At 44.3% G+C, this 9,327-nt stretch overlaps 1 protein-coding gene across 7 annotated transcripts in view; it reads left to right on the top strand.

Annotated features, from left to right (window-relative positions):
• The first annotated feature begins 289 nt into the window (after nt 1–289).
• SIRAL1 (SIR2 antiphage like 1) overlaps nt 290–9,327 on the top strand; it is a 62,156-nt gene continuing 53,118 nt past the window's right edge. For all 7 annotated transcript variants that reach the window (XM_089652122.1, XM_089652117.1, XM_089652115.1 and 4 more), the window contains exon 1: nt 290–374. The gene's annotated coding sequence lies outside the window, so the exon portion shown is untranslated. The remainder of the gene's footprint in view (nt 375–9,327) is intronic.

Raw genomic sequence — 9,327 nt, 5'->3', positions numbered from 1 at the left:
TCAATGGATGTGTGAAAATGAGATAAAATATTACGCACCCTTATAAAACATTGAGATTAATAATACATTTTAAAAAGACGGATTGGTTAAATAAAACAAACACAAAGATAAACCAACAAAAAATGGAATAAAGGATTCATGCAGCATTGGGTGCGGAGAAGGGGGTATTCTGAAAACTCCTTAGAGAAGTCTGTTGGAATGAGCCCCCTACCAGTGCACAGGCAGATCGCACTACCGAAAAACGGACACTAGATGGCAACAGAGCTCCACAGCCGGCTATTGCGCAGTATAAGACGTCTGAGCCGCGCCGCCCACCGTAGAGGATGCGGCTGTGAGGAGAGAGAGGGGGAGGGAGCCGCTGTGACACCCTGCAGGTAATTGTGTCCGGTGTCCCCAACACTGTGCACACCACAACATACACTGCACTGTACATGAAACATTCTACATGTGTACCATTCACCATAATGTACACCCTGTACATCGTATACACTGTGCTGTACATTCTACACACCTCTCTACACCATATACCCGGCACTGTACACCATATACCCGGCACTGTACACTGTATACACTGCACACCTCTCTACACCATATACATGGCACTGTACACCATATTATACCCTGCACTGTATACACTGCACACCTCTCTACACCATATACCCGGCACTGTACACTGTATACACTGCACACCTCTCTACACCATATACCCGGCACTGTACACTGTATACACTGCACACCTCTCTGCACTATATACACTGCACTGTACACCATATGTATCACATTGTATATACCCGGCACTGTACACTATATACACCGCACACCTCTCTACACCATATACCTGGCACTGTACACCATATACCCTGCACTGTATACACTGCACACCTCTCTACACCATATACATGGCACTGTACACCATATTATACCCTGCACTGTATACACTGCACACCTCTCTACACCATATACCCGGCACTGTACACCATATGTATCACATTGTATATACCCCATATACCCGGCACTGTACACTGTATACACTGCACACCTCTCTGCACTATATACACTGCACTGTACACCATATGTATCACATTGTATATACCCGGCACTGTACACTATATACACCGCACACCTCTCTGTACACCATATATACCACATTGTATATACCCCATATACCTGGCACTGTACACAACATACCTTTCTCTATATACAGTGTATCACAATGTGTACTTTATATACCCTGTACTACGCATCACATACACAGTGTACACTGCACTGTACACTAAATACACTCTACACCGCTCACTTGCACACCTTTCTATTCACATTGTGCACTGTACACCATATATAACTTTGTGTACTGTATATACCCCATGTACTGTACACCACAGCATGTGCTACACTGTACACTGTATACACCATACACGCTGTACACCTCTCCATACATAGTATAACCTGCACTGTACACCTCTCTATATATAGTATATCACAATGTGTACTATATATTCCCCATATAACCTGTACATCACAATGTACACTGCGCACCTCTCCACACATAATGTGTACTGTACATCATATATACCCTGTGCTGTACACTGCACTTGGTATGCACTATACAATATGGATGTACATCATATACCCTGTGCTGTACACTGACACACTGCAGACCTCTGTATATATTCCATACATCACATTGCAGTCAATGTACGGTCAATGGGCAGCAACACTATACTGCACACCATCAGTTATACATTCTGTTGTACACTACATGGCGTATGTTGCTGCACACTGCGGTCCTCTCTGTACGCACTGGCACACTGCGGTCCTCTCTGTACGCACTGGCACACTGCGGTCCTCTCTGTACTCACTGGCACACTGCGGTCCTCTCTGTACACACTGACACACTGCGGTCCTCTCTGTACACACTGACACACTGCGGTCCTCTCTGTACACACTGACACACTGCGGTCCTCTCTGTACACACTGACACACGGCACTCTGTATATATGTTGTATTGTGCACTGTGCGTGGTACACTGTCTATGGAGGAGATTTACTAAAACTGCCGGATGTACAATCCGGTGCAGCTCTGCATGGAAACCAATCAGCTTCCAGGTTTTATTGTCGGAGCTGCTCAGTGGGGAAGTATCTTGACTGTAGTACTGACACACTGCACACAACTCGAATGTTCCCTCCTGATGACCTGCTGTACTCAGAAGCCGCCATAATGCACACTGAGACATGGTCTACAGAATCCTACACAATGCAGTACAGTACACCTCGCCGCAGAGTTTGCTGCACAGTGCAGCACACAGGAACACAGCACTGAGGAGGGGATTTACTAAAACTGGAGAGTGCAAAGCTGGTGCAGCTCTGCATAGAAACCAATCACCTTCCAGGTTTTATTGTCAAAGCTTAATTGAACAAGCTGATGTTAGAAGCTGATTGGCTGCCATGCACAGCTGCACCAGATTCTGCACTCTGGTTTTAGTAAATCCCCCCTCAGTTGTCACTTCTCACACAGCATTGCGGGTCTAGCACACATGGACACCATACACTGCGACACATGCTGACTGTTATAAGAGGGTTCTGCCAGCCACCATCATTCTGCACCATTCACAGCACTGCAGCGCCATGTATACGGACACACTGCGGGCACTGCAGCGCCATGTATATGGACACACTGCGGGCACTGCAGCGTCATATATACTGACACACTGTGGGCACTGCAGAGCTATGTATACTGACACACTGTGGGCACTGCAGAGCCATGTATACTGACACACTGCGGGCACTGCAGCGCCATATATACTGACACACTGCAGGAACTGTATACACTGGCACACTGCAAGCACTGCAGCGCCATGTACACTGACACACTGCGGGCACTTCTATTCCCGATGAATCTATCAGATCCTGGGGGAGGGGGAGTCATAACAGTAAGATGAAACTTGTATTGTGATGGGATTCCCCCAGGTGTTTGATGTAGAGGGAATCCATACCGATGTAGAGGGAATCCATACTATGCTGTTGTGATTGTTACTGTGCTAACCTGAATGTAATTTTAGACTTTCATATTTGACATACCCAAATCCAACAGATTATTATTATACAGGATTTATATAGTGCCAACAGTTTGCTCAGTGCTTTACAATATAACGGGAGACAATACAGCAACAATACAGTTCAATACAAGAGGGTTAGGAGGGCCTGATCCTTGGAGCTTACAATCTAAGAGGGAGGGGCTAGTGGTACAAAAGGTAATAACTGTGGGGGATGGACTGATCAGAGGAATAGAATATTCGGTTATTAGCTGAGGGCAGGATAGGCTTCCCCGAAGAGATAGGATTTCAGAGATCGCCTAAAAGTAGGCAGATCAGGCAATAGTCGGATAGATTGGGGTAGAGAGTTCCAGAGGATGGGGGAGGCTCTGGCGAAGTCCTGGAGATGAGCATGGGAGGAGGAGGCAAGGGAGCTAGAGAGTAGGAGGTCGTGGGAGGAGCGGAGAGTACGGTTTGGGTGATATTTGGAGACAAGATTGGTGATGTAATTTGGGGCAGACTTATAAATGGCTTTATATGTTATTGTTAATGTTTTGAATTTTATCCGTTGAGCAATGGGAAGCCAGTGGAGGGATTGGCAGAGAGGGTGGCAGATATGGAACAGTTAGTAAAGTCAATGAGTCTTGCAGCAGCATTCATGATAGACTGAAGAGGGGATAGCCTGCGATGAGGTCGGCCAATGAGGAGTTACAATAGTCAAGGCGAGAGATAACCAGGGAGTGGATAAGTTGCTTAGTGGTTTCCGAGGTTAAGAATGGCGTATCTTGGAGATGTTGTGGAGGTGAAGTCTACAGATCCAGATTCTTCAATTTAACCCTTTTGCTGCCAGAACTGTTTCTGCTTTTCTTTTTCTTTTTTTTTTGTAAACGTTTAAAAAAAATAAAAATTGCTGATGTTCCCAGACTAGGATCTCAGATGTTGTTCCCACCATTCTGGGAATCCAAATGTTGCACTGCAGTGTTATTGGATCCCAAATGTCAGCGCTTCCATGTTCTGGAACCCCAAATGTCAATGCCAGCCTGTTCTAATGTTCAAACATTGGCTTGGCAGTGTTGTGGGACCCCAAATGTTCATTCTGTAGTGTTCTGGAACCCACAAATATCATTGGCACTGTCAGTGCCTTTTGTTTTGGGACCCCAAATGTCGGCTCTGCAATGTCTTGGGAACTTAACTGTTGGCACCTTGGTGTTCTTGGACCCCAAATGTTGGTTTTGAAGTGTGGGACTCCCAATGTTGCTTTTGTAGCACTCTGTGACCCCAGATGTCAGTGCTGTTGTGCTTAGGGAGAACCTTTTTTCTGGATTTTTCACCAGTCTACTTGTTCTGGGACTTTCTACTCCCAACCATTCTAGCCCCCTCCCCACTAGTGATTGGTGCCACACAATTCTTGCCCTCCCGGTCATTGGTGCCTCCTTGTTCTTGGCCCCCTCTGTCCCCCAGTCATTGGTACTTCCCAGGTCTGGGACCCCCACATCTCCTTGGTATTGAGTCAGACCTCTAGAAGTGACTTCCAATAGGATGTGATATTTTCCGCTGTGTCTTTTGTTCATTTAGTAGGCGAGTCGGTGGTGACTCCTGCCCGACATTCGGCAGTCACCTGTCATTGGACTGACTTCTTTAATCTATAAAAAGGTGAAGTCTGTTTGCTGTAGGGTATGGCACTGTACACATCAGGAGTGCTGTGTGTGTTGCTGTACAAAAAGTCCTTTTAAGTCCTGACAGTGGACAGGAAACAGAAATGGCAGTGACACAGTCCTGCCTATAAAATATCAGTGACACCCACCAGGGAGAAGCCTGTCCTGTCACTCTTCCCTCCTTCAGGATGCCAAATAATGCCGTACATGGCACCAACACCACAATACCGTACAGGGTGTTACACAATGGCAGGGATTACTACAGGGTGTATCCAATGTAGAGGGAATCCATTCTATGCTGTTGTGATTGTTACTGTGCTAACCTGAAAGTCATTTTAGACTTTCATATTTGACATACCCAAATCCAACAGATACTTCAATGTAATCATTTTGCTGCCAGAGCTGTTTCTGCTTTTTTTTTTTTTGTAAACATTAAAAAAAAAATCATTTTGTGCCTGAAGATTACTTAAACCCCCCAAAATGTTACATATTTTCAAGGAGAGACCCTGGAGTATAAAATGGTGGTTTGAGTGTTTCTTGTCACATGATATTGGCACAACAATTTATCAAGTGCAAAATTTCAGCAACAAAACTCACTAAAGTGAGTTTTAAGACACAAAAACACAATATATTCAGTTATTGGTAAAAATGAGGTTATGCTGAATAAACCTATACCAAACATGTTAAGTCTTAAAATTGTGTGTGCCCGTGAAATGGCACCAAGCTTCGGTACCCTAAATGTTACGTAAGTGGAGCTTTAAAATCCCCTACAGGTCCTCACTTTTGAGATAACTGTGAATATTGGGCCTAGAATTATTGCGCTGACGTTGGCATGCTTGGCGATATGTAACACGTGTAGTGTAATCAGCAGCATGTGTTCCGTTTGTATGGGGGGGGGGGCTCAACATTTTATTTATTTTTCACTTTTTTTTAACTAAACTTTGTTTTTGTCACATATTAAAAAAGTCCCTCCCATGTGATACTATTTTGTTGTAATGGGTTCTCTTTATTGAGACATCAGGGGTCAGATGTCTCCCCTGCCCTCGATTGAAGCTAATGTTCCATTGGTTTCTTACTTGGTCACAGCAGCTGGAGGAAAGTGACTGCCAGATCCAGCAGTGATGTAATGCACGCCACTTCAGAGCTTTTGCTAGATAGAGGAGATCAGCAAATGGCCTTTCACTGGTCTCCCTCCCCTCTCAGTGATGTAATGCACGCCACTTCAGAGCTTTTGCTAGATAGAGGAGATCAGCAAATGGCCTTTCACTGGTCTCCCTTCCCTCTCAGTGATGTAATGCACGCCACTTCAGAGCTTTTGCTAGATAGAGGAGATCAGCAAATGGCCTTTCACTGGTCTCCCTCCCCTCTCAGTGATGTAATGCATGCCACTTCAGAGCTTTTGCAATTTGTTTCGGGTTGTTGTTAATTTAACTGACAACCGCAGGAGATCACATAGATGGTGTGCGATTGCAATGCGGTGTGAGAAATGCACAGGATTCGCTGTGCTTCCTGTATCGCATCAGTGTAAACAAGGACTGACTCCGGATATTTTTTTTTTTTTTTTTAAGCAAACCGTATTTACTATTTTTCAGTTTATGAATGAACAGGAAGCTCTGTACAGAGCTATTACTATCCATTCATTCTGTGCTGCTGGGGCTGCAGAGATGTAGATTGAGGACACAGCCCTCAATCTCCTTTCTCTGTCTCAAAGATGAAACATTCAAGATCTGTTTAGACCCCTGATATTTCTCAAAGCCTCCCAATGGGGATCCTAAAAAAAAAAAATCAAATTAAAATAAAATGGTTAAAAGACAAAACTAAAAAATTACTGAAACCAGCGGTGGAACTGCTGGGGTCACAAAGGTCGCGTTCCACCACTGTGGGGGGACCCCAAGACAACAGGAATGGGGCCCACTGGGTGACTGTAATAAAGTGTCCCACAATGAGGGTAAAGGGCACTGGGATCAGTGGGAATGGCCCCGTCGGGGGGCCTTTTTGGTTTCTTGCACTAGGGCCCTGAAGGTTCTAGTTACGCCTCTGATCTAAGGCTTGTGATGAGTAATTTTTGGGTAGGCTGACCCTGTCCTGTCTTATGTCTGTGAGTCACCTCTTGTATTTATCCAGATGTCAGCTGACCTCCTCCTCCCGTGACATGAAGCTGGCACTGGCTGGAAGCACACAATGGTTTCCTAATATGGAAATATCAGATTTTATGAGCTCCTTCTCAGTGGTTCTCTCTGCACAATGTAAGTAAGGTTGGCCGCCCTGTCACCCCGAGTGATGCTTGTTATCTTTGTGTGTCTTAATGGGACCTTCACATGTTTATCTGTCTTGGTCTGTGGACCATACGTGCCGTCTCTAGCTTCCTCCACCACCCAGGATTTCTCCTAATTCCAGACCATATTGTCTAACCTGTGTGTGTGAATCGGGCTCTATACTCCAGTGCAAATATGCACTTTGTCTTCCAAACAGCAGATGGGAAAACTGAAAGCTGTAAAGATGGGATGTTAGCACCAAGGCTGCTGTACTTTTTTTTTTTTTTTTTTTCCCCTAGAACGTACTCTTCCTCAACCTAACGTGGATAGACCCTTAAAGCGGTAGTAAACCACCAAAAAATATTCTCAAAAAAATGTCCCCTGTAAAATGGCATAAAGTGTAAGACTTGCCTTAGAAAGAAGCCCTCCAGTGGTACGCTGTCTCTGCTGACAGAGCCTCCATCTTCATCCGGTCTTCCTTCTGGGTTTGCGGGCTTTGGCTGTTTGACTGGCCGGGCCACGATGACGTCGCTCCTGCTCATGCTCTTGGGAGTCACGGCTGCGGCACGACTCTCTCAATGGATGGCACGCTATCCATTCAGAGTGCGATGCACATGCGCCAGTGACTTCATCAGCTGCTACTATAGTAAATATGTTCTAAACTGTGCACGTTTCTCAGATATTTACTGTACCTACAGGTATGCCTGATTTTAGGCTTAACTGTAGGTACAAGTAAACAAGGTAGGCTTTACTACCACTTTAAAATAACTTTTGTGTCATAATAATAATGATATATATAGCTCTTAAGACATTTGCATGATCAGTAAGGCCCCCTTGCACATGGGGAGTGTGTCATTCCCGGCATTTTAGTGTGGAGGGACAGGTTAGAGTTGCCAAACGTCAGCCACCAAACCTTAATGACTTGGAGAGGATCTGCCAAGAGTGGGCCAAAGTCCCTCCTGAGATGTGTGCAAACCTGGTGGCCAACTACAGGAAACGTCTGACCTCTGTGATTGCCAACAAGGGATTTGCCACCAAGTACTAAGTCATGTTTTGTGAAGGGGATCAAATATTTATTTCCCTCATGAACATGCAAATCGATGCATCATTTGTTAGACATGCATGTTCTTTGAATTTTGTGTTGCTATTCTGTCTCTCAGTGTTACAGTACACCTACCATTTGATTTTTAGACTGATCATTTCTTTGTGAGTGGGCGAAACAATTGAGTACTGTCCATGATACTTTTTTTATTTGCACTAACATACAATTTTGAGGACAAGCTTTCAGGGTATGTCCCCTTCTTCAAAGTCCAAGCAGTACTATTACAAATCACAAAGTTTAAGCAGAATGTTAGAAGGGATGAAAAAAAAAAAGGCTACAGATAAGATACAGCAAAAGGAGGGGGGGGGGATACTGCACTCACACAGAGGGAGTCAAGCTAGCTAATAGTCATAAAACTTGGATAATAAGTGAGAAATCCAATGTCCAAATTCAGGCCGTTATCTCTTGTGTCAAATAGAATTATCATTCTTAGTTCAAAAGTTTTTCTTTCCTGAATGGATTTGAATTTTCCTTTCAGAACTAAAACATTGAGGTCTCCCATAGTGTGGCCTGGTTGTGCGAAATGGTGTCCCACAGGTGTGCAAAAGTCATCTTCTTTATGTTCCTTGATGGTATGTCTGTGTAAATTCATCCTTGTTTGCAACTTCTGTCCTGTTTCGCCAACATAAGATCCTTTGTTACATTTTCTGCACTCTATAAGGTACACAACATTACTGGAGGTGCAGCTGAATGATCCGGAGATATTAAAGATCCCTTTTGCGTGTCTGACACTTTTTGATGGATTGATTTGGTTGCACAGTTTGCAGCGTTTCTTATTGCAGGGTTTGCTTCCATTATTTGTGACATCATAATCAGAATGAAGTTTCCTACTGACTAGTTTATTTTTGAGGTTGGGGGGTTGTCTGAAGGCCAGTATTGGGGGTTGCTGGAATATTTCTTTCAGAGTTCCATCCTCTGTTATGATGGGTTGTAAATCTTTGATTATTTTTCTTATCCCTTCTAGTGCTGGGTTGTATGTGGTTACTAGAGGTACACGGTTGTTTGTTTTTTTTCTCTTTGTACTGAAGTAGATTTTCTCTTCGTGTTCTCAAGGCTGTGTTTATGCTGGTGTTGATAGTTTTGTCCTTGTAACCTTTCTTATGGAAGGCGTCTGCTAGTGTCCCGAGATGTTTATCTCTGTCTCTTGGGTCAGAACATATTCGGTGGTATCTAATGGCCTGTGTATGATGGCACGTTTCGTGTGTTGGGGGTGGAAGCTGGAACTGTGGAGGTAGTTGCATCTGTCGGTGGGTTTCCTGTATATTGAGGTGTGAAGCGTATCAT

The sequence above is a fragment of the Staurois parvus genome, unplaced genomic scaffold, assembly GCF_062004578.1.
Source record: "Staurois parvus isolate SC_StPar_1 unplaced genomic scaffold, SC_StPar_1.0 ptg000671l, whole genome shotgun sequence".
Taxonomy (NCBI): domain Eukaryota; kingdom Metazoa; phylum Chordata; class Amphibia; order Anura; family Ranidae; genus Staurois; species Staurois parvus.
This window is presented reverse-complemented; position numbering and strand designations above follow the sequence as displayed.